Source organism: Protopterus annectens, chromosome 5.part1 (genome assembly GCF_019279795.1).
Source record: "Protopterus annectens isolate FY-2018-M chromosome 5.part1, PAN1.0, whole genome shotgun sequence".
In the NCBI taxonomy this organism is placed as follows: domain Eukaryota; kingdom Metazoa; phylum Chordata; order Ceratodontiformes; family Protopteridae; genus Protopterus; species Protopterus annectens.
In genome coordinates this window covers 530,965,253-530,990,286 of record NC_056736.1, presented here as the reverse complement: position 1 = coordinate 530,990,286, position 25,034 = coordinate 530,965,253, and the positions used below count along the sequence as shown (strand labels likewise).

The 25,034-nt window shown below is 38.8% G+C and overlaps 1 protein-coding gene across 2 annotated transcripts in view; it reads right to left on the bottom strand.

Moving 5' to 3' along the window:
• The window catches only part of GRAMD1C (GRAM domain containing 1C), a 961,713-nt gene that overhangs the window by 786,192 nt on the left and 150,487 nt on the right, over positions 1-25,034 (bottom strand). Inside the window, exon 2 of one of the 2 annotated variants that reach the window (XM_044073150.1) lies at positions 19,669-19,753. The exons of the other annotated variant lie outside the window; for it this stretch is intronic. The gene's annotated coding sequence lies outside the window, so the exon portion shown is untranslated. The remainder of the gene's footprint in view (positions 1-19,668; positions 19,754-25,034) is intronic. 2 annotated transcript variants of the gene reach the window in all.

Below are 25,034 nucleotides of genomic sequence, written 5' to 3'. Positions count from 1 at the left end.
GTGATGCTGCTACCACCTCCTTAAGAGAACTCCCTCTACAAATCCTCAGCCTCCACTGGAGATCTAGTATGAGAGGTGCATCCAAGTGTGCACCTTATGCCAATGCCTGTTCACTTGGTTCACAGTCAAGGCATTAGCTCTCAGAGTTCCTAAGGAAGTTTATGAAATGCTGGCAGTGCAGTTTGGTCCCCCCCCCCGACTTGCTGAGCGTTGATAAGAAACACTGTCTTTAACTGTGTAGTTCCTGAACAGATGGGCTACAATAAAAGTCTAATATCCTCTTCCCCTGTCTTCACACCGCCCACACAGTAAACAGAAGTGCTGTTGCGCAAGATTCCTAGTAAAGCACCATCTCTTGTCATCTTTTAATAGTAACTTTGTTATAAGCCAGTCCTGTGGTATGGAGAAATAAAGCCCTGACTAAGGCCCAGCTGACCAGGGTTTGATTAGCAGCTTGGGCGACTGATTCAGAGGTAGGGGCAACGGTGGGCATATCTGTCCTGGGTGGAAGGGCACTTGTTAATATACTCTCTAAAGGTAGGTGCTGTTCAAAGAGTGAGGTTACCCTCGGACACTATCAGTGTGTGTGGGGATGGGAAAAAGGAGGAGGATTTCGGGTCAGTATATATATCCAGGACCACAATAATGTTGGATTTTTTTGGATTAGATGACCTTTAGAGATGACAGAGAGAAGAAAATGTGCAAGTCTTGTGGAATCAGCAGTGCTGAATAAAAGTATTTATTGATCATATATTTGGGGTCTGCATAGTTAAAAACAATACTTCGAAAACTTGACATTCCACAGGGTCCATATCAAACAGAAGCCGTCATGTCTGCATAAGCTCATCCTGGGTCCAGAGATTCTGTAATGGGACCTTACATAGAAACAGATCCCATCCATAAATCTGGTTTCTATGCAGAATGCCACCATACTGGGGAATGACACCAATTCCTTTTTTCAAATTTTTGTTTCCCAGTCATCAGACCACATGCCATCTCAATTATGGGGAAATTAAAATTGGCTTCATACTTCTTGAAATGTTGGCATCCTACTTTTAAACCCTTTTTTTTGGATTGTACTCATGTTCAAAACCCAAGGAACAGAATTGCGGTGAAAAAATGAGTTTCCTATAATCTGAAATGGAATCTTAAGTAGAAGCTTCACATATTCTGAGTCTGCATTTTACCAGAGTCCCTATAACCTACACCCCATTCTCTCTGTATCAAGCTATGCATTAATCTACTTTTTCTTGAAAATGATAAAGCAGTTATGCATTTCTAGCAAATGCAGAACCAAGTGCATATGGGTCTGGCATAATACAAAGTTCCAGCCTAAATTACTCAGTCATCCAAACATAGTAAATATACAAACTTTGTTGTCCAAATCTTGCTACCCTAGTCACAGTTAGTGTACACCCTCAGACTACCAGAGAGGTAAAACAAATAATGTTCGATAAGATTTGCTGCTGTGACAGTCTGCGTATAGAAGTAAATGTCTTTGAAAGGTTACCCAGTACAATTACTTGCTATCTAAAGCTGTGCCAATATACAGTGCTGAGTTACCATAAGTTTTTGTTTATGATTAAGGAACTCTGATGCTTAAGATACAAGCTCTGGTGTGACTCTCCATGATTTCTTCTCAGGAATATGTGACCTGGTCTCTTTAGTCTAATACAGTTACATTAAGTACTTTTTGGGACAGAACAAAATGGAAGAGCCTGGAACTATATATCTGGGTGAGAAAGACAGCGGAGGTCTGAGTATGAGGAAGTTTTGAAGGGACCTGGATTTATAAAATCTAATTATCTACAGTGGTGCTGCTCCACAGATCACAGAAAGCTCGTCTTTAAAGCCATTTAACTATGTGGTGATTAAAAGCAATGGAAGCACCATAGATAGTCATGGTCTCTATTATTCGTACAGGAGAAGCATGCAGACATTTGAGATGGTTATCCTTTTCCTCCAGAGTCTGTGATGGCTAATGAAGCTAGCCATGAAAAAGAACAGAATTAGGGTCTATAAAAAAAACATTAAAATTCACTAATTTAACATTTGAATATATCTGACATAATTAATCTAAAACTAAAAAAATCATCATCAAAAATAAGTGTTTCTGCAGAGGGTCAAGACCCCTGCATTCCCACAACCCCTGCTAATCATATATTCCAACTTCAAGACGCACAACAGTGTGAAAAAGGGCAAATTCCCATAATATACTGTGTGCAATCTCACACACAACACCCACAGCACAGCATACCGATAACAGTGTAAGTGACTCTTGTTAGATTCATTTAACATTGCTATCACCAACAGACTACAATACAAATTTCAGTGTTAGTCTAAGGAAAGATTCCAGTACACTGCTATTAAAACATTAAATACATGTTTTTTACAATGCATATTCATCGATTTATGTAATGAACATTGTTGTAATGCTAAACAGGTCAAATTTGACCACGTGTATTTAGATCAAATAAATGGAACCCTAGTATTACCAATGTATTAATCCAGCCTGAAGGTTTTACAGTAAAAACACATTTCTGAGTTAGGGCAAGCAGAAGCAAATATACTGCTCAGAAACACTTTTGAAAATATAGAGAGTGACAAAAATGATGGAAAAATATAAGTACATTATCAAAGTGACAGTGGAAACCTCCAGAGTTTAATGACCTTTTTGCAAAATTCTGCCATACAAGTTCATTGATTTTTGCTTCAGAAAAAGATAGATGTAAGATGTGTAGACCTCGTCACTAGTATGTAGGTCATGTGATGTAGTTTTCTGTGTACTAGACAGCTTCAAAAATTACATCTGGGGAGGGGATTTAGAAAATTGAAGAGGTAAATCATGCCTGAAAATAGGAGTCATGCTCTAAAATAGGGACAGCTAAGATATCTGTTTTTCAGCCACCTTTTTTAACTATGCAAGATCAGCCCTTGTGGTGTAACTTGTCACTGAGCTGGAGCACCTCAACATTTATTCATCCCAAGAATAATTTGAATAGTCTATTGATCCTTTTCTTTAGCTGGAGCCTTTAGATAGTTCATGGCTTTTAAGGCCAGAAATAAGATCCTGGCTTTCCCACAAAGCTCACAGTCAAGCAGAATTGTTAGAAGTCTGGCAGGGTATGAAAATATGGAAAAAGTGATTTGGAAAAACTCAAAAAATTGGATGTAATTGGAGAGAGAGCAGAAGTAATGCAAGAAAGAGATTTGGAGGTATTCATACAAAATGATACAAATTTGAGCAAAGCGAGGAAGCAGCAGTAAAGTCAGGAGAGACACTCCAATGCAACAGAAGCAATCAATAGAAAAGAAGAATGTATTACTCTTTACTACAGGGCATTATAAAACTTAATCTATAGTGTGATGCCCCCCCACTGGACCAGTAATCAAGGAGACTCAGTCCTCACCACTGGTACTTGTGGGGGACGTTCACTAGGATAACGGGTACACACACAGTATTTCCAGATGCAGCTCTCTGCATCAAGTGCAATTTTCCTTAAGAGCACACAGAGACCACAGTTAGTATGAGGCTGATTTCTCATTCTTCCTCCAGATCCCCAATAAGACTCCCCACTGGCACAGCTATAGAATTGAGATCTCAGCTGAGTGACTAAACAAAGACCTCAGGCACCCTCTCTGTCTAACCAGTGCTACTTGTCCCTGCCCAAGTAGCTGACACACACACTTTGAGGTTTGATTTACACACACACACACACACACACACACACACACACACACACACACACACACACACCTGCAAAAGGCTGGTACAGGTTTACTAGCTATGCTCCCTTCTGCCCAGACTATAAGGTAGTTATCACTGCCAGCAGTCAACTCCTTATTGGCTACTTTAAGGCCGTTAACAAATGTGGAATGGATGGAGAAGAGTGTCAGGAGTGGTTTGCGACAGATGGGTACCAGTAAGAGTGAAAGGGAAGGTCTACAAGAGGGTAGTGAGACCAGCTATGTTATATGGGTTGGAGACAGTGGCACTGACAAAAGGGCAGGAGTCACAACTGGACATGGCAGAGTTAAAAATGTTAAGATTTGTACTGGGTGTGATGAGGATGGACAGGATTAGGAATCAGTATATTAGAGGGTCAGCTCAGGTTGGATGGTTTGGAGACAAAGCCAGAGAGGTGAGATTGCATTGGTTTGGACATGTGCTGAGGAGGGATGCAGAGTACATTGGGAAAAGGGTGCAAAGGATGGAGCTGCCAGGTAAGAGGAAAAGAGGAAGGCCTAATATAAGGTTTATAGATGTGGTGAGAGAGGACATGCAGGTGATTGGGTGTGACAGAGCAAGATGCAGAGGACAGTAAGAAATGGAAACAGATGATCTGCTGTGGTGACCCCTAACAGGAACAGCTGAAAGAGAAGAAGAACAAAGGGTGTCCAATCTTACTGTGTAACATTAATGCAAATGGTAGTTTGACCAAAAGCAAGGCTATTAGGAGTGGCCCACTCAGTATCACCAAATAAATATGCAAGTACCCTAAAAACTTAGCTATCTACACAGATCAGCCACAATGAAAGATTTAACTATATTTACTAATAAATAATAAAAGAATAACACAATACTAAATATATATTCATAGTGACATCAGAGTTCAAAACCAGAGGAAATATTTAAAACAACATTGCAGGACAATCTCAAATAAATAAAGAAAAACATCTAAACTAAGCTTTACTATATTCCTGACTGTATTTAAGAAAATTTCTACAATCTAAGAACTTACAAGGCAGAGGTGGTGAATGGATCTTCTAGTTGTTGTCAGGTAAAAGACAGAATTCAGAATGCTCTGTCCCACTAAGAGTATTCTCAAATTAATATCTAAAATAGTACTACTGGGATAGCTTCCAGAATGACATTATTTCTTGTCATCTGACTTTTAGTTCCCAGGCCTAAAACAATCATTGATGGCAGCTGGTAGCATTTAGCATTTACTTGTAAAAATACATAGACAACGGCTTCTCCTCAGATCTCTGGCAGATGCTGGAAGTCCTAAAACAATTGCATTCCTTCATGCTTCAAGACAAGTAATTAATTCACCCTAAAGACAATACAGAAAGCTTCCTAGTACAGACATTGTGTCTGTTGCTGTATAGCCATAAAGTAATTTAATTTCAGGTATTTTTTCTAAAATTTACTAGACTGAGGTTAACCTCCTGTATCCCAGTTTCCACTGTTAAAATATATACATTTAAACAGTTACAGCAGTGTATGTACATTTCTGTTCTTTTCCAGTAGGGCACACTGTGGATCCATTTTAAACACAAGCCTTTTGCAAATACCCTGTTCAACACACACATCTGTGCAAGCAGTTTGATATACACATGACATACAGTTATAATGTTTTGTAACACAAGCATCTTATATAAATCATTTTGGTATTCACCAATGACATTATTATTTACAAAAGTCCAGCTAGCTGGGCTTGTAGTATCTCCTTTCATCACATACAGTATGACATATAGCTCTGGATATGCGATATTCACAAGTACATGCATGTGCATATGTATATTTATATAGATATAAATATAAAAATAATCTACAGTGTGTGTGTATATGTATTTGATATATATATAAAATATACCAGATCTATACTACTTCACTGAGTTGCCAGTTTGTTGAACCGCAATTCAATGAAACAAAATGATGAAAACCAAAGAGAAGCTAGAAAATGAATGATGAATTGGGCTGGGAGGGGCATTAGTGCTAGTTGTCTAGATTTCCTGGGTGAATTTTAGTATCTCAACAAAACATATATAACGTATCCATATACTTTAATTTTTCTCTACCTCTACATAAATTATTTTTGTTGTTAAAATCTGACTATTTTCAGTCTCAGAAACTATACAGGTTAAGTTGCAAAGTATCAGTATCCATAGTTCTAACTCTTCTCTATTATATCTTCCAGCCTACTTCTCTTCTCCCTCTTTGACTAAGTGAATGTCAATTTGCTTTTCATGCCAATTTGCTTTTCTTGTCAAAAATTGTATGGACCTGTGCTGATTGTACCTTATAACTAATTGCTTAATTGCTGTTTAAAACCCATACCATGACTTTGTAACTTTGATTCATTCAAATTGCTTGTACTCTCTTTATAATCATTTTGTGCTTCAAAATGTATTTTTTAAGCTTGTTTTTTATTCTAACTATTGTATGTAGTAATCATACTTGGAGCTTTTCTTCCCGGGCCTCTACTGAAAAAGGATATGTATCCAGCTAGACTAGCCCGGTCAACAAATATAAAATAAAATAAATAAATAATAAAATCAGTAACAACTGTTTTATTCACTGTAATGTAATATGTCATGTAATGCTATGCCATTTATTTGCAAATGTTTGGTTTCTGGTGTTTTGTTGTTATCTTAGTTAATTCCCACCAGCCAAGGTACAGTGCCAGAGAGATCATGGAACAGCTCATCAATGTCTGGGATCAGACACAGAATGTGTTATGAAGCTGAACATGTCTTTCTATAAAAGTGTTGTGCACACCAGTACTCTCTGTAGTGACTGCAAAGGTCACACTACCTTGACAAAAAGGCAAATGTATAGTGATTCATTTTTTTGTCCAAGTCACTGTGGCCTTGAAAATAACACATTTGGAGAGCCAGAGTGTAGATGATAGACCCCACCCTGCAAAATTAGCTTCAAGTCAATTAAGGCTTATTCATGTGGAGGGACAGTGTTCCTTCCAGAGTGTTTGACAGCTGGGCATGATGAATTCAAAGCGCACACACAAAAAAGGGAAATGGCAAAAAAGTTCATTAAACAACATTTTATGACAAAATAACCCTCAAAGATTGCATAGAGTAAGGAGCCAGTTTATCCACCATGATCTGCCCCTTTCTCACATTTCTGCAGTTTTCTGTACATTGGTAACTTTATGAAATTCTTATAAAAACAATGAAATCATGCATATGTCATAAATCAACATAAAAATTGGAACACCTCAATACTATACCAGGTACAAATCATCATCTGCAGCTTTGTCCATTACAATATGCTCTTTCATATTATGTCATAGCATTTACATGTTGTTGTTGTGTCTTTCGGCTTATCCCGGTTAGGGGTCACCACAGCAGAACTCTGGTCCACTAATGTTTGGCAGTGGATTTTTACGTGTCGAGTTACCAGTCCTGACGCACAACCTTCAACAAAGGCATACCCATTCATGAATGCCTCCACACAGAAGACGCTCTAGCTGAGAATCGAACGTGACAACGTCTTGCTGTGAGGCGACAACGCTACCGCAGCACCACTACCGTGGGGGGTCATAACATTTACATGTAATAAGCTTAAATATGGAAAACCTGTATATGTTCATAAACTGGCATAAAGATCAACTTCTGATTAATATATGTGTTATAAAAGGTATCTGTACCATTAAGCATGGTGCAAACTTGGAAAATAATGTAGTTGAACTGTATCATTTTCTTATCTGTAGACTTAACATTGTGGAAAATAACACCTGTATGAAAAGGAAACCAAGTGCTGAAAATAATCAGAAAAGAAGACAAATATGTTGCAACCAAAAGATACTAAATTATGTCTATAGAGAAACAAAAAACAAACACTAATATTCAACAAGGTAACGAGTATAGACACCCGAAGCCAAAAAAAATCCACGTAAACGTACTTTAATGAACCTCCGTTTTCGCCTCTACAAACATAGAAGCTTCATCAGACAAGTAAAAAGGCGCCAAATAACTCAATATAAAACATTTGCCACATAGTATGATGTCATTTCCTTAACAACAAACACAAATAATTAATGTTTTATTTAAAGGGCAATGGTTTATATATTAATACAAATTACTACACCCAGTTTAAAATTCTAAAACTAAACCACGACATATATATATTTATATTATAACCCTAAAGTTACAATATTTGAAATATTTTTATTTAAAACATAGCAACCATACAATCATAAAAAATGTCGTGGTTTAGTTTTAGAATTTTAAACTGGGTGTAGTAATTTGTATTAATATATAAACCATTGCCCTTTAAATAAAACATTAATTATTTGTGTTTGTTGTTAAGGAAATGACATCATACTATGTGGCAAATGTTTTATATTGAGTTATTTGGCGCCTTTTTACTTGTCTGATGAAGCTTCTATGTTTGTAGAGGCGAAAACGGAGGTTCATTAAAGTACGTTTACGTGGATTTTTTTTGGCTTCGGGTGTCTCTATACTTGTTACCTTGTTGAAAATTATGTCTATAGAGGTATAGAGTTAAATGTGTCAAAAAGCAGAAGTCTTTTAGTCTCTTTGTGACAAAATGTTCATAGGTGTGTACTAGGCTAATGTCCCTGGAGCCTTTACAAGCCTAGCCTATAGGATTACCCTTTTATCATGCCACCTGACCTTAGTTCCTGGTGGCTCTCTTGAGTACAGCCACTGGAGTGATCCCCAGGGTGAATTTTCTATAGGTTCATAGGTGTGTACTAGGCTAATGGCCCTGGAGCCTTTACAAGCCTAGCCCATAGGATTACCCTTTTATCGTGCCACCCAACCTTAGCTCCCAGTGCCTCTGTCGAGTAGAGCCACTGGAGTGATCCCCGGGGTGAATTTTATATAGGTTCATAGGTGTGTACTAGGTTAATGTCCCTGGAGCCTTTGCAAGCCTCGCCCATAAGATTACCCTTTTATCGTGCCACCCGACCTTAGTTCCCAGTGCCTCTGTCGAGTAGAGCCACTGGACTAGGCTTAATGCGAGTTCTTTATCTACAGGTTTCTAAATCCTCACTTGGAACAGGGTCTAGAGATGTCTAGTATTAGAGAAGGAGTAAACAGTCTTCCAGGAGATACTGGATAAATAGATTATGGCCATTTTTTTCTTTGCTTGCTCACTTTCGGAACTTTCTTGACATCACTGCACATTCATAAGGCACCTCCAATGATGACCTTTTCTGCCTTACAAGACCCCAGCACTTCTGCAGGATAGTTTGCTAAAACTATCAAGGTCACCATTATACACTATGAAGTTTTTTTTTTTACATTTTTTTCCCCCAGTGATATTTCTGATGGTCTCTACCACAGGCACGCAGAGCAAATTATCTGACAGATGTATAGCTATTTTCTAGCCTGGTCCTCTGGTCTCCACATGGTAGCATAAATAACAGTACTAATACCCCCATATCTATTCCATCCCCCCATCACCTCTAATGATACTTGGCTTGCAAATCGAATCTCAGGCACTAATGAATCTGGTAACTATGATGCACGTCCTACATTAAAACTACAGGGGATGAAAAGTGGAGCAATCATTGGGTGAAGGAGGCAGATTTCTGACATGTGAGACTCAATTTAGTATTTATAATACTACCCATCTTCTGGATGCCAATGTTATGTCAATGATACTACCATAAGTTGAGTTCTCAAAATACAGTCCATGCACTTGATGTAATGTACGTATAATAAGATAACGCTAGGGAGATCATGTGTTTGCTGTTATAAGCTCCTCCCATTTGCAACTCAAAAATAATATCTGGATCAGTTTGCCATTCAGCTGCTGGATGCAGAATGCCTGTAACTCAAAAGGGATTATTCTTATATTTTTTAGTAAAGAACTTGCTGGTGTAAACCTCTGCCACCTAAAACAAATGCATGCGTCTGATGTCACAGGAGCTATCGTATATGCCAGTATATTGCACCATTACTAATGTAGTAACACCCTTTGCTTATCAAAGACTGAATTACCTAAAACTGGTTCAAGTTAAGCCATACTTTCCAGCTTGCCAACTTTGATCAGCCAGTCAAGGATGCCATTTTTTACTGCTTTTGCTAAAGTTTACTTAGCTGTATAGATCTTGTACATGTAGTCTTAATATGTCCATTTATTCAACTCAGGGTTGCAGAGAGCTACCGCCTATGCTGGCCCCTCAGTGGGGGGAAAGCAAAGAAACTACTCCTGGATGGAATGTAGCTCACTGCTGAACAGGCACATACCCAGCCTTTGACACCTATGGCCAGTTTGAAGGACTTATGCTTCACTGTACATCATATGTTTGGTATGTGTGAGGAAACCTAAGCATTCGCTGGAAACCCATGCAGACACAGGAGGACATGCAAACTCTGCACACAAACCTAAGCATTCGCTGGAAACCCATGCAGACACAGGGGGACATACAAACTCTACACACAATACAGCCTCATAAAGAACCATGTATTATGAATCGACAATAACCATTAACCACTGCATCATATTTTTGTACAGAGTTAATGCTTTCGTGATCGCTATAGATGGAGACTGAGAAGGCAATGAGAGGAATACGGCTTGGAAGTAGTTTCAGCTTGCAGTCTGAATTGTACAGAGAACTGCAATATTGTTGATGAAATAAAAAGAAGCAAGAATGAAAGCTAAATTGCTCTAACTAAATGTATTTTATACTGAAGTGAATGCATAAGAAATGAGGTAGGTTCTAATTATAAAGTGCCTCCAGTTTTTGATGAGAGAAGGCTGCACGAAACTGGTAAATGAACTGTAAAACTGAAGATGAGTTATTCATTTGGAAAAGAAAAGTCTAACAAAGTTTTTTCAGCATTTGTTGCATAGCTCGAGACACAGCTTTGAAAATGCCTGCCAAGGACTCAAACAATAATGCTGGTATGGGGAAATGGAAAGAAATGCTTGATAAATGATGGAAGTGAGGGACTAAATCTATGAGATGTACATGGTGTTTGACAGCATCACTAGAGACTGTATTGTCCATATGGACAGATCCTTGGTCCTGCATTTCTAGTAATTTGTCTTGCACAGAAAAAAAATTCTTGCTGTCTAGTCTGTCTGTCTACCATTTGCAATGTCTTACTAGGCACCCAAGCCAAACTATACACACTGCAGTTAGCACATTCATCTCTCCTTATTGCCAACTTCCCAGTTTGCGTTTTCCAGGTTTTTTGTTCACATTCCGCCACAATTTCTCCACAGGTAACATAGTATACTGTTTAGTCATGATTTGAGTCTTTAAATACTGATACATCGGTAATAAACAGCCAGCCAGCACACTAGAGGTTGTTCTTTTCTTACCCCTTTCTTTTATTTCAATATTGTTTCAGAACTTTTATTAATTATTATAACTGAACATCACTGGAAAGCCCAGGATATACCAAGGATGTTGTCACTATTCTATTTTTATAAGTTTCCCTCAAGAAACAAAATTTCAATACCAGGTCTTTACTGTATTCTGCTGACGCTTCTTCAGAATATATGTACTAGTTGTGACAACTCTCTCTTCAGCTATATTCTTGTGAGCCTGCTTGCAAATGATTAAGATGTTAAAAAACACCATGACTAGAGAAAATGACACAACCAGATAAACTAAATGGCTTTTAAATGTGTTAGTATTGCCCCAACAAGCAGTGATCACAATAATGACAGTTTACACAGCTGATATAATATACTAGTTGCACATAAATATTTTTTCATCAGTAGTCCAGTATCAGTCACTGCACTGTCTTCATCATCTTTTAAGTCTTTATAAAAAAGACTGGGGCTTGGTATAATGGTTAAGGTGTTAGACTTACAAACACAAGGTACAGTGTTTAATTCTCACCTTTGGGAAGAAACTTAGGCTTGTAATGACTTATTAAGCAAACTAGCAAAGTAATTAGCTATGAACTTTTACATTTCTAACCTCAAACACAGACTGCAACACTCCCAAGACTAGCATTAAACATCGTGACCATGACACTGTAACAAATTGCAATTTACTATTAGAATGAGATTGTTCAGATAACAGTGTCACAACCATACATTTAGAAATAAGGTTCAATGGTTTTATTTCTGAAAACTAATTTGCAAAGCATACATTATTAGAGCAGCCCTTGACAGGTTTACTACCTAGAATTTAAAGAGAGCAATTAATGAATATCACAAACAATTAAGTATATAATCAATTCTGGCTAAAACTTAACCAGACTAAACACATCAATGATATCCACCATTAGTGATACTCGTACAATGCACTAAATACATCAGTGATATGCACCATTAGTGATACTCATACAATACACTAAATACATCAGTGATTTGCACCATTAGTGATACTCGTACAATACACTAAATACATCCATGATATGCACCATTAGTGATACTCGTACAATACACTAAATACATCAGTGATATGCACCATTAGTGATGCTCATACAATACACTAAATACATCAGTGATATGCACCATTAGTGATACTCATACAATACACTAATACATCAGTGATATGCACCATTAGGTGATACTCATACAATACAAGTATTGTACTGTGTAAAGATACTTACCAAGTACTACAGTACATAAATAATACATGTATCACCCGAACAAAAGTATTTCCTGTTCCAACATATAGTCCCTTAACTTTTTCATACCCTTCTAGTGGGGAGCATCACCATGTGTGTTTTATTTTACTTGGTGGGATTAAAACATAACCGCTGTTCACTTAATTTGCCAAACATGAAATGATGAGAACAGTGCTCAATCATTTAGGGCTGAAGGTCCCAAATTTCAGCCTAATACTTTGACACTCACGATATCTATAACATCAATCTCAGAAATCTACTCTGAAAACTAAAGGAGGCGGCAGAAGTGAAACTAAGATTCTGATGAAGTCTATGTAATTCAGGCAAAAGTGCTCAATGAATAAAAGAATCTTGGTTTCACTCCTGCCTCCTCCTTTTGGATTCTTGTTTGGATTACTTCATTTTTTTTTGTTTCTTAGTCTGAAAACTAAATAGAGAGATTTGAACACTCAAGGAAATAATTCAAAGCTACATATTAAGGTTGTCTGCATCGATATGATCAATGGTGTCTTGGACAACACAGACAAAAATATAACATACTATCAACTTCTGTCTAGTTCCCAGACAGACATTATATCATAACACTGCAAATTGTGCAGGCTTGATAACTGCAATAAAAAACCTTCTTGGAATAGAAAGTGTACATTTTTACTACTTATCTCAAATAACTTTTATCTAACTGACCTCTGTTAACAGGATGCATTTTAATTAAAGGAGAACAACATGATACAGATCCAAAATGATTTAAAACTCTGAAAACTCATTAATCTAAGAGGTCATCCTTAAGTAAGCTCCTTGCATTAAATCACAGTGTTTCAACTTGCAACTATGTCAGTGAAAACTATGCCTCATGAAAGTTGTTAGAACAAGATATAACCTGGGAATGGAACTACTAACAGGAAAATAGCTTTGAAATACATAAACTAGTTACAGAAATACTTGTATTAAAATAGTACAGCACAAATAATTTAGTGTGCTGTAAGTAGGTGGCAGTCAAAATGGTAAGAGCATGCCAGTAGTTAAGATTTTGCATGTACACTTTTATGATTATTTTTTTTATTTGACGGTTGCTGTTTTGTGTAGTCGTTTTTTGTGATATAATTATGTCTGTGTGTGTGTGTGTGTGTGTGTGTGTGTGTGTGTAATTTAACAGTTAATTTAAGGGGAGACCATAATAAACTTACTAACAACCTATTATTCAGCCAGCAATGCGACAACACACATTTAAAGAAGACCACATGTCCTAAAAATGCAATGGAAACCAAGTTCACATACAGCCACTATAGGAAGGCAAGTATACTAAGCAGTTACTAAAATAAAAGGCCAAGTAAAAGAAAAGTGTGATTTAAAAAACAAAAACGATATTCAACTTCCTGTTCAGAGGAGTTTGGTTGTACCTAAGTCAACAATAGGTTGCATACTGAGTAGGCGGTTCCTTAGGCAGCTGATTAAATTATTTGTAAATGCTTTTTACCCAATGGTAGCACAAGAGGATAGACTAGTGCAAAGTATTCTTGGATACCTAGTATTCAATGACCACTATCAAAGCTTAGTTACAAGCTTAAATACTGCTTTGGGGTTCCCAAAACAAAATTCTATAAAAGTAGCTGAAAGTGATATTGTATAGCACTCAGCATTAGCAAACTCTCAGTTTCCAAAGTATGTAGGATTTTACAGTCAAAGGAACAAGCCTACTTCTTTCCAATATCAATTCTAGGCCTCTGAAATCTCTTTGGTCTATATCCGAACAGAAAAAAAAAAACAAACAAAAAAACAGTTCATAACAAGTACCACATGCTACTCCATCCAAGTAACTAATAAGTATACTGACTATTATCCACAGCTTCTTAAAATATAATTAATTGTGCACAAACATCAATGGTAATGATGAAACTGAATTTTAATAAAACTGCTCAAAGTTTAATTTGCATGCGGTGCGCATGTGTTCTTTCTTTACTGTGCTGTTGATGCTGTGAGCGGATTTGGAATTGTGGTTGTCCTTTTCAGACCATTTCAATGGCATTTCGTTTTGGCAGCAAGACTGGGTCAATCAGGAATAACTGCAGTTTTTCACAGACACTGCAGGTGGAAGATGGATGGGGGCATATTTTAACGGAGAATGATCTGCAGTTAATTGGCTGGTTGTCTGGGAGGATAAGCAGGAGGATGTGGCTTGTTTGGAATTGATGCCCATTTGGACGGCTTCAGTGGTTTGGCATGAGTGATTGCATGACAGTGATGCAGATGTTAAAGTCAAAAACATCCAAATCTAGGTTACTTTTGCTAGTTTTGATGGCAAGCTTTCAGTTTTCCAGTTTTCATCAGTTGGCCCCAGAGGTGCAAGATGAACCAGTTATGTTGCCAGAAGAGGTGTGACACGTTATGCTGAAGTGATGAGACAGCTGATTCAGCAACTGTGTGTGAATTACACGAGTATGGCATATGGTAGGGCATTATCTGCATTTGATGAGTTTGTATCGTAGTTGCCTGAAAAGGACAGAGTTTTGTCGGTAAAGCTGTTGCTGCAGTATTTAGCTAAGGCTTGGATGAAGGGAAGGGAGGTCCAGTCAGATTAGGTGGATTTGGCTGCTACTACCATATTAGCACAGGTGGTGGATTTAGATGATTTGACAAAATCATGGGCAGTAGCCCAGATGTTGAAAGGATGGGTTTGGATTAATAGCAGGAAGTCTGATACATGGTTGCCAATGATGAGGCAGGCCCTTAGGGTGTTGTTGATTGGCTTGCATTTATTGAAAGTGAATTCCATGGATTATACACTGTGGGTTACCCTTGTCAGTATGGATTTAGAGTGGAGCCTTTAGGGTGAATGAGCTACTGGTTCATTAGTGGTTCAGGATGTAGATACATTTCCTTCCTCACTAGCGATATGGTTACGCTGATCAAAAACAGATCAGGTGGGCAAGGGTGAGCAGATTGTGCTGTGGGCATTTAGGGATCAGTTCGTGTGTCCAGTGTCATGAGCCAGGAGGTTGCAGTTATCACACGGTGGTAGAATGCAGGATTTAGTTTTTCGATCGCTCACTGGAAGGGTAATAGGAGACAATCAGTTTTTGTGTATAAGGAAGGCTTTTCAATGTGTATGTTATCAGGTGAGAGGTTTTCTACCCATTCTTTTCGTATGGGAAGAGTGTCAGATTTGGTGAGGGAAAGTAGGTCTGTGGAGGTTATAAAGAGGGTGGGGCATTAATCATCGGGGGCATTTTTATCTTGTATTAGATATGTAGATTATGTTGCCAGTAGTGTAAATATGATTGTAAGGAACGTGGTCATATTGGGCCTTTCCTATGTTTACTGAGCTGCGAAGTAAGCCATGATTAGGGCCAGATGGAAGAGATCTGGGGTTGCAGTGATATGGGTGGAGAGGGTTTCTGGCATAGTATTAGAGGACTCAGGTGTACCATCTCAATGATGAGTTTGAAGACGTATGCCCTCAAGATTGGTATCCCACATATTTTTTTTGTTCACTTAGCAAGTAATGACTTAGGGGTTATTTGAAAACAGCAGTTAAGTGTTTAAGGTGATAAGGGACTTCGTCAGTTTAAGGAGTATGTTGCCTTGTATGATTATCATGTGGTTGGAAATTGTGCCACATTTGGTTTGGAGGAATGCGGGCAATTTTATGAGTATTGTGCGCACATGGCGTTTCATTAATAACTGAAATGGAATCCAGTGATCAACTCAAAATGCCAGTTGCACCTCCTCTGACCTTCTAAATGAGCCATTGAGTGATTGTTGTACCTGGGTATGAAATGAATGATACAAAAACACTATAAAAATCATTTTCCTTTCATTCTCTTTAATTAATAATTCAACTAACTTCAAACCAGTAAATCAAACAGTTCTAACAGCTCTTTATGTAGAAATGAATGGACTTCCATTCCCACATGAAATTTCCATAGTCTTAATCCTTTAGGAACCCTTTTGACTCAAACATTCATTAAGATAACCCTTCTCAAGCTGTAGGTTCCTATATTTTTAAAAAAGTTTATGTTCAAACTCAGTTCATTGAAATTTCATACTTGCTTGAGGGACAGTTACCCCTGTGTTGAATGTATTTTGTGATGCTTTTAACCACTGTTCAGAATTAAAATTAAAATCAGTAGCTTGCTGAATACTCGCACCTGGTCGTCCATTTTCCAAACCACACTTCCATATTCATCAGTAACACATATGCATATTATTCACATCTACATATTTATATTTGCGTTCTGTAGTTATGTACAAAATAATTTTAATAGTATTAACTGCATTGTTCAAATACTTATATATATATATATATATATATATATATATATATATATATATATATATATTATATATATATATTATATAGTTATTTTCTGAAGTATATTAATTGAAAACTCATTTTAATGATGTTTTTCAATTGTTTGTTTAATTGTACATGAGGAAAATGTTGATTGGTGGTGCTGGTATTTAAAATGCCTTTATGGGCATGTTTATTCAAACTCTGTAGAAGTCCCTACATACACAGGACGGAAGCACTTAGTTGTACTATGTTTTTTGTTTTTAAAGTGTATTAAAATTTATTTAAAATACAGTGGTTGCTTAGTCTGGTCAAGGTTTTGGTCTTACAGTGTTCAATATCCTATTACAAATGAAAATGGTTGGAAAAGCATTTTACATAATTTGTTTCATACCCAGGTACATTGATCAATAAATGTCTCATTTGGAAGTTCAGAGAAGGCGCAACTGGCGTTTTGTGTGAGTTGATTGTTGGACACCATTTTGGTTACTAGTTTTGCGCCTTTTCATGCACGGTGTTTCATTAATCTTAGGCTTTCAAGGCAGTTATGTCATTTGGGTATTCATACTACTGAACAGTGGAATTTGCATGACAGGGATCCAGTGTGGTGTAGGAATGATGGAGTACACTTGTGCAAATGGAACGGGTCCTTGCCCAAATAACTCCTGTCATTGTTCTTGGAAAGTTTGGTGAAGGCATTGTAGTTTTTTTGAGGGGGAACAGACTGTATTCAGGCTGGTGGGCTGGGAAGAGGGGCTGTGATACCCCTCTTCTGCTCCCCTTTGGTGTTTTATATTTTGGATCTTACAAGGTGGTTGGTTATCGAAGTGAGCAGGTGATGCTGCCAACTTATTATTTTCTTAAGTCTGAAGTTTATGTATTATCTACAATTACAAATTTATGTTTGTGATTAATAAACTGGGAATAATAAAAGGTTGTTTTATGCCAAAATGGTGTGGTGGTGTTTCCTGGGGGATCTGGACAAGTGTATTTTATTTATTCTTTCTTAATCAAGCTAAAGTATTAATCCAAATGGACCATGTTCTATGTCCGCCTGAAAGTAAAATAACAGCAAAGAAAAGCAGTGAAACAGTGATCAGAAATACTAACACTATAAGTGAAGGTACTTATAATGGAATAAAAAGTACATATAATAAAATATTATGAGAAGTAGAGTTATTATAATATATTTATATAACAACATTAGGGAAAAACACTGAAAGGAGTGGATTAGAAGTAGTATTTGTGTTAGAAGAAGATGGTGGGGTGGAAGATGGATGGGGAGGTAGAAAGTAGTGGACAGGAAGTGAAAAGGGCTGATTAAAGGAGACAGAAGCGAAACATGGGTTTGTTAAAATAGTCTAAGAGACCTGAAGTATATGCTAGTAATTGAGGGTAAGGAGACTAGAGGCTGGTATTGCTATCAGGTAAATCCTTGGGTTGTGAAGTATTTCATAGGTTCATAGATTAGTATCAGGCTAACTGCCCTTGTGGGCCATTTTAAGCCTAGCCAATTACCCCATGTAAGAATCAAACCCTGCACCTTGTGTTTGTAAGGTAAACACCTTAATAATTATACCAACCTCCCACTTCATTTGCATGATTGCATTCTTTTTAACAGAATAATGAATGATTTCTACAACAATGTTATGCCTAAATTGTATTTAGGGCTATTTTTTTATTTTTAGTACAGTGATGTGTCCATTTGTGGGTTGGATCTCCAGCGGAGTATGCTCGTCATACTGTTACTGCCATGATGTGTTCACAGTATATATTAACTCATCCTACATTCCAGTACTACACAATCTAGCTATGACTTAATCTGCTTTCAGCCTTGCTGTAACACAATGCTACTATAAATAGCTTGGAATGCAGCCCTGTGTTTTTACAAGTCTGAGCATTATCTTTTGTTCTTACCATTGTTCAGTAAAACATGAACAAAGAAAGAAAACACTAATACTAATAAAATAAACTACAACAAAATGCATTTCCTTTAGCTGATAAGGCCTCTAGATGTCTTAACTGGAGTGTGGTATTGCATATATACAGCTCATGTTTTGCACATTCTCATCTGGCCAGTCTAAATATTTAAATCAAATTCCTATACATTTCACCTAATAACACATACTCTGGTCATATTTCTGAGACTTGTAAAAATGGGTCTAAAACAGTAATAGTAAGTAAATAATGTATGCCTTGACAGGATAATTAATTCACCTTTAGTTCTTCTCAGGCTGGAACAAGACATTCCGGTCTAATTCAGATTATCATTTATTAATGCTTTTCTTTCAACTGTCTAAACATGCTTGGAAGAAAATCAAACATTCCCCGACATACTAACCTCGTACCACTTTAAGGAAAAGCACCAGTTGGAATGAGTGAGCCCCAATTTAGATCATATTCACTCTTGTTAATAAGCATATTTATGTTTGTGTAAATTGACTTAACACTATTCTAGTAGCGCTAATGAACAATCAGCATAATATCGTGCCAAAAAAGCTCAAACAACGAATCACAGGCATAATAATGAAGAAGACGGGACTATTTTTTGTGACAGATTACAGCACAGCGGGGATGGAGGTACTGCTCCTTTCTCCACTGTGGCGCGATCTCGGAGTTGGTAAATAATAATGAGCAGGCAGGCAATGTGTGGGGGTTGCAGGGTATTTTGATAGCCTGTAAAAAAATTTAAAATTTAGTTTTCAGCATTAAATTAAGATATTGTTCCAAATATATGAACACATGCTTGTAGCCCCTGCAACATACACAATGAAGCTGCAGTGGCCAGCTCTAAACAATACAGCAGATATCCTTATTTAGTGCAATTAGCACACTGGCGCATTTGATCTACCTACTCCACTTAGCACATGGGATGCTTCATGTTGGCAGTGAAAACAATGCAACTGCACACAGGATTAAAGAGATCTATGCAGCCAACAGATGTTCCTTTACCTTCAACTGCAATGTCTCCAAAAGTTCTTTTCAAGATCAAAAATAGCACTTTCAATTGTTAGAAATGAGATTATGTATGCACACAAGGAGATACATATTCTTGAGTTTTCACTTACCAACAGTTAAATGGTCAACGTTTGGCAGATGTCTAAACAACCTCTTAACTTCTTCATTCCTTTGCTTGTGAGAAAGATCACAGACCTGTGCAACATACCAAAAGTGCAAACACGTGAACCTGCAGCAACACATTAGCAGTAAAGTGCAGTATTTAATAATACTTTTCTACCATTCATATCAGTTACATTTTTAAGGGTCATGTATTTAAATAAATAAAATTAAATGAAAAAATAGTCACCCAATTTGAAAGCTTTATTATAATACAAAAAGTACAGTTTTGTACCTACCATAAATGTAGATGTTCGAGGATCCACATTGCTGCAGTCCTAACTATTGGGTAGTCCGCTGTCCAGTCGGTCCGAATACCAAAGTATATGGCTGACGTCGGTCAGGGCGCATTAGACTGACGTCAGTACGTCAGGGTACTAATGCGCATGACCGACGTCATATCCTCAGTCTTTTCTTGCCCCAGATGTCAGAAAACCCTGAAAAGACAAGGCCAAAACCAAAAACTCCAAACATACCTGCACCAAAAATATGTACAATATATACAAAAGTACTAGAATATAACCTCACCTACACAACCACCCCTAAACACAGAGGGGAAGGAGGGAGGGTAAATTGGACTGCAGCAATGTGGATCCTCGAACATCTACATTTATGGTAGGTACAAAACTGTACTATGTTCTTCATTCCACATTGCTGCAGTCCTAACTATTGGGTAGAATCCCAAAGCAGAGGTAAGGGAGGCTGGCAAATCATAAGGAAGCAGGAACTGACAACATGCCTTGCAAAATAGCTGTGGCAAAACCAGCCCTAGACTTAGAGTAGAGAGGAAGGTGATAATGCTTAGAGAAAGTATGCACTGAACTCCAAGTAGCTGCCTCCAAAATATCCTTAGTTGCCACCCCTTAGAAATGCTGTTGAAGTGGCAGTAGCCCTAGTGGAATGAGGCCTAATCCCAACTGGAATCTCCTTGCCATGATGGGAATAACAAAATGCAATGCAAAACCCAATCCACCTAGAAATAGTTTGTTTTGACACAGGCTTGCCCTCGAACCCAAAGCAAAAGAAACAAACAACTGCTGAGACTGCCTAAAATCCTTAGTCCTGCTCAAATAATAACGCAACTGCCTGTGTACATCTAAAGTGTGCAAAATCTTTTCCCCTTTATTTTGGGGATCTGCATAAAAAGTAGGCAAATGAATAGTTTGGTTTAAAGCCACACTAGAAACCACCTTAGGCATAAAGGAAGGATTAGTACGTAAAGATACCCTATCCTTATGAAAAATCAAAAAGGCTCTACCGCCATAAGGGCCTGCAACTCAGAAACCCTTCTTGCAGAAGTAATGCCCAACAAAAAGCAGTCTTCCATGCCAAGTATTCCAATTCAGCAGTAGCCGCAGGCTCAAAAGGTTGTAGAGTAAGTTTCTCCAACACAAAATTGAGATCCCAAGCAGGAGTAGGAGCTCTACGTGGGGGTCTTATATTCTTTGCCCCTCTAAGAAATTGCTTGAACAAAGGATGCGAAAACAATGGTGGGTCACAATCATAGTGAGCTGAAATTGCTGCAGCATGAATCTTAATGGAAGAGAAAGACAAACCTTTGTCCAATAACTCAGTAAGATATTGAAGAGCCACACTCAAATTAGGCTCAGAACTCTCCAAATTGTTTGCTGCACTCCAAAATAAAAATCTCTTCCATTTTTCTGCGTACACTTTCCTTGTACTAGGTCTCCTGGCTTCCATAATCACATTTAAAACTTGTTGAGGAAGTTGAGACCTGCTGTCTTTCAAAACAGAATATGCCAGGCTGTTAGATGAAGAGAGTGAAGCTTGACATTGAGCAGGTGACCGTCCCTCTGAGACAACAGGTGTGGAATCAAGGGTAAAGGCCATGGAGGCTTCCTTACCAGACTCCTCAGTAATGGATACCAGTGCTGCCGAGGCCAATCTGGAGCTATTAAAATCATCCTTGGCTTGTCTTGTCTGACCTTTAGAAGCACCTTTGGAAGAAGAGGCAGAGGTGGAAAAGCATACACATGAAGATTTTTCCAACTGAAAGAAAGAGCATCCACTTTCCAAGCTGTGTGATGAAACCTCTTTGTGCAAAACTTTGGCAGCTGGTGGTTTAGTGGAGAAGCGAACAGATCTATGTCTGGAGTTCCCCATGACACTGTCAAGTTTTGAAATACATGAAGATCCAGTTTCCACTCGTGGGGATCCATGATTTGTCTGCTTAACACATCTGCTAAGGAGTTCTGTGCTCCCGGCAGAAACCTTGCCTGAAGAGTTAGTTGCAAGCTGAGCGCAGATTCCCATAAAATCATTGCTTGCCTGCACAATGGGTAAGAATGTGTTCCCTCTTGCTTGTTGATGTACCACATGACAGTTGTGTTGTCTGTTAGAATCAACACCTGCCCTGGAAGAAGTAACTCCTTGAAAGCCATTAATGCAAACTGGACTGCTAACATCTCTTTCATGTTGATATGTAGATGCTGTAGTCTGGCAGGCCACTTGTCTTGTATCCACTTTCCATTTAGATGAGCTCCCCAAGCAATGTCTGAGGCATCTGTCGTTAGAATCTGACTCGCCTCTGGGCGTGTCACAGAGAGTCCCTTGTTTAGGTGACATTCCTGAGCCCACCACAAAAATTCCTTTTGAATGCAAGGTATTATTTGAATGACAGTGTCCAAATCCTGGCAGTGCTGTGTCCATACATTTTGAGATACCATTGCAGCTTCCTCATATGCAGTTTGGCATTGGGAAGCACCAGAATACAAGATGCCATGAACCCTAAGGCTTGAAGGACTGTCCTTGCAGTCAGCCCGGACTGAAGAGATAGCTGATGGAAGTAACTGGAAAGATTCTTTTGTTTGTCCGGGGTTAAAAAGGCCATCTGGGCTGCTGTATTCAGTCTCACACCCAGAAAGCACATGTCTTGAGAGGGTACTAGACTGGACTTTATTTCGTTCACAGAATACCCTAGGCATCTTAGCACTGCTATGACATAATCCAAATGCTGTAGAAGGTCTTCCTTTTCTTGAGCTAGAATCAGGCAGTCGTCCAAGTAAGGATAGATTTGAATTCCTTTTAGCCTGAAGTAAGCTATCACTGGAGCCAGAACCTTTGTGAATACTCTGGGCGCAGTGGATAAGCCAAAGGGCAATGCAGAGAACTGATAATGAGAATTTCCAGCTCGAAAACGCAGATACTTCCTGCAACTTAGTCTTATAGGCACATGAAGGTAAGCTTCCTTGAGATCTAAAGTTACCATCCAGTGATCTTTGCCCAGCAGAGGTAAAAGCTGTTGTAACGTCAACATTTTGAACTTGGGAATGTCCAGATAAGTGTTGAGGATAGATAAATCCAAAATTGGTCTCCACGTGTTCCCCTTCTTTGGTACTAGGAACAGGCGAGAATAAAATCCTAGGCCCCTTTCTGGCACAGGAACTGGCTGAATGGCCCCTATTTGGAGCAACAGAGAAATTTGCTTGTAAGCCTCTTTTCTTTGTAGAGGAGGAATGTCTGGCATGCCTTTGAAAGGAGGCAAGGTATGGAAATAAAACCTGTAACCGTGGTGAATGATATCCAGAACCCATCTGTCTTGGGTAATTAAATCCCAATTTTCTTTGAAAAGAGACAGCCTTCCTCCCAAAGGTGCTGCCAGGCGAGAATGTACTGGCAGCTGAAAAGGCAGGTCATTGGGTCTGCTTACGAAAGGACTGACCCCTGCCCTCACCAGAAGTCTGAGCAGGGGAACTCCTGTCCTAGGCCTAAAAGAACCTTGAGCTCTGCCCCTACCACGTCTAGACCTACCCCTAGACTGGGAATCATAAACAGGATAAGTCCATCCCTTAGTAGGCCAATTTCTACTAAACTTGGGAGGCTGCACCTGCAAAAAATCCTTAACAGTTTGCATAGACTTAGCCTTGTCCTCCATTTTCTTTAAAACTGCTTCCACAGGCGAACCAAACAACACATCAGACTGCAAAGGAGCATCCAAAATCCTTGTTTTAACATGCTCAGCTAAATTCTGATCTCTCAACCAGGCATGCCTACGAAGAACAGAACCAGTGGCAGCCACCCTCGAGGAGGCCTGCACAGCATCAAAACCACACTGCAAGGAATGTTTACCCACCTGTTCAGACACATGAACTAAATCCTGCAACTCCTTACACTCAATACCTTCTGCCAGAGCATCCACCTTAGATTTCAATTGTGAAAGGAGGTAATTCTGATATTTTAACATGTGAAACTGACAATTCAATGCCCTCATGGCTAAAGTGGAAGAAGTATACACTTTCTTTCCCCATCTATCCAAAGCCCTTGCCTCTTTATCAGGAGGAACAGGATTTTTAACAACAGAGGCCTTCACCCCTTTAGGCCCCTGAGAGACAGTTTCCGGGTCTGCCCTAGGACTCTTAAAAAGATACTTATGAGCCTCAGGCACCCTATAGTACCTATCCGGTTTAACTGGGGCAGGAGGCAAAGAATCAGGATTCAGGGAAGCCTCTGCAAAAACATCTTCCACCACATTCAGAACAGGAGGTATAGCTAAAGGCCTATGCTGGGGTAAAAACAAGAATTCCCTAAGCCTCTTCCTGGAATCAGAGAAATCTTGGCCTTCCCATTTAAAATGCTCCCTCATGGAATGCAGAGTCTCTGAAAATGAAAAATCCTCAGGAGGAGAAGCTGAAGGAGTAGAATCATCCACATCAGAATCAGAATAAGGAGGATACTCCTGCAAGTCTTCAGCCGAAGACTCAGAAGCCTCGAACAGTGCTCAAAACTCTCAAACTCAGGTTCCACCCTAGGCCTCTTATCAGGAGGAGGCATAGAACCTCTAATCATAGTAATCAAATCCTCTGCCATTTTAAGCATATGTTTCTTAGGCAAAGACCCTGAAGCACTAGGAGAAACCCCCACTGAAGCTACACTAGGCCTGCCTCTCAAAGAAGCCTTGGAAACAGAGGGGGAGGCCCTAACCACCTTAGGAAGAGAGGGAAGAACAGCCACCTGAGAAGCCCCTCAGCCTGGCCTACTTCCTGAGAGGATACATCCTGTAACAATAAAGTCTCTCCCTGAGACTCCAAAGAAACACCTGGCAGAACCTCCGGCTCCACTGAGCCTTCTAAAGAACCGGCCAGGGACTGTCGGTTCTTCCACTCTAGGCTTTGCTGCTTTATCCTTGCGCTTTTGCGAAGCGGCGCGGAGCATCCGGCGGCATTTTATAATTACAACGCTTTCCAAAACTAACCTGGCACAGTCTAACCTTCTCTTAATAGTGCGTTTGTTAAATCTAGCACAAGAGCGGCATCCAACAACGTCGTGCTCAGGCCCTAAACAAGGTATACACAAAGTA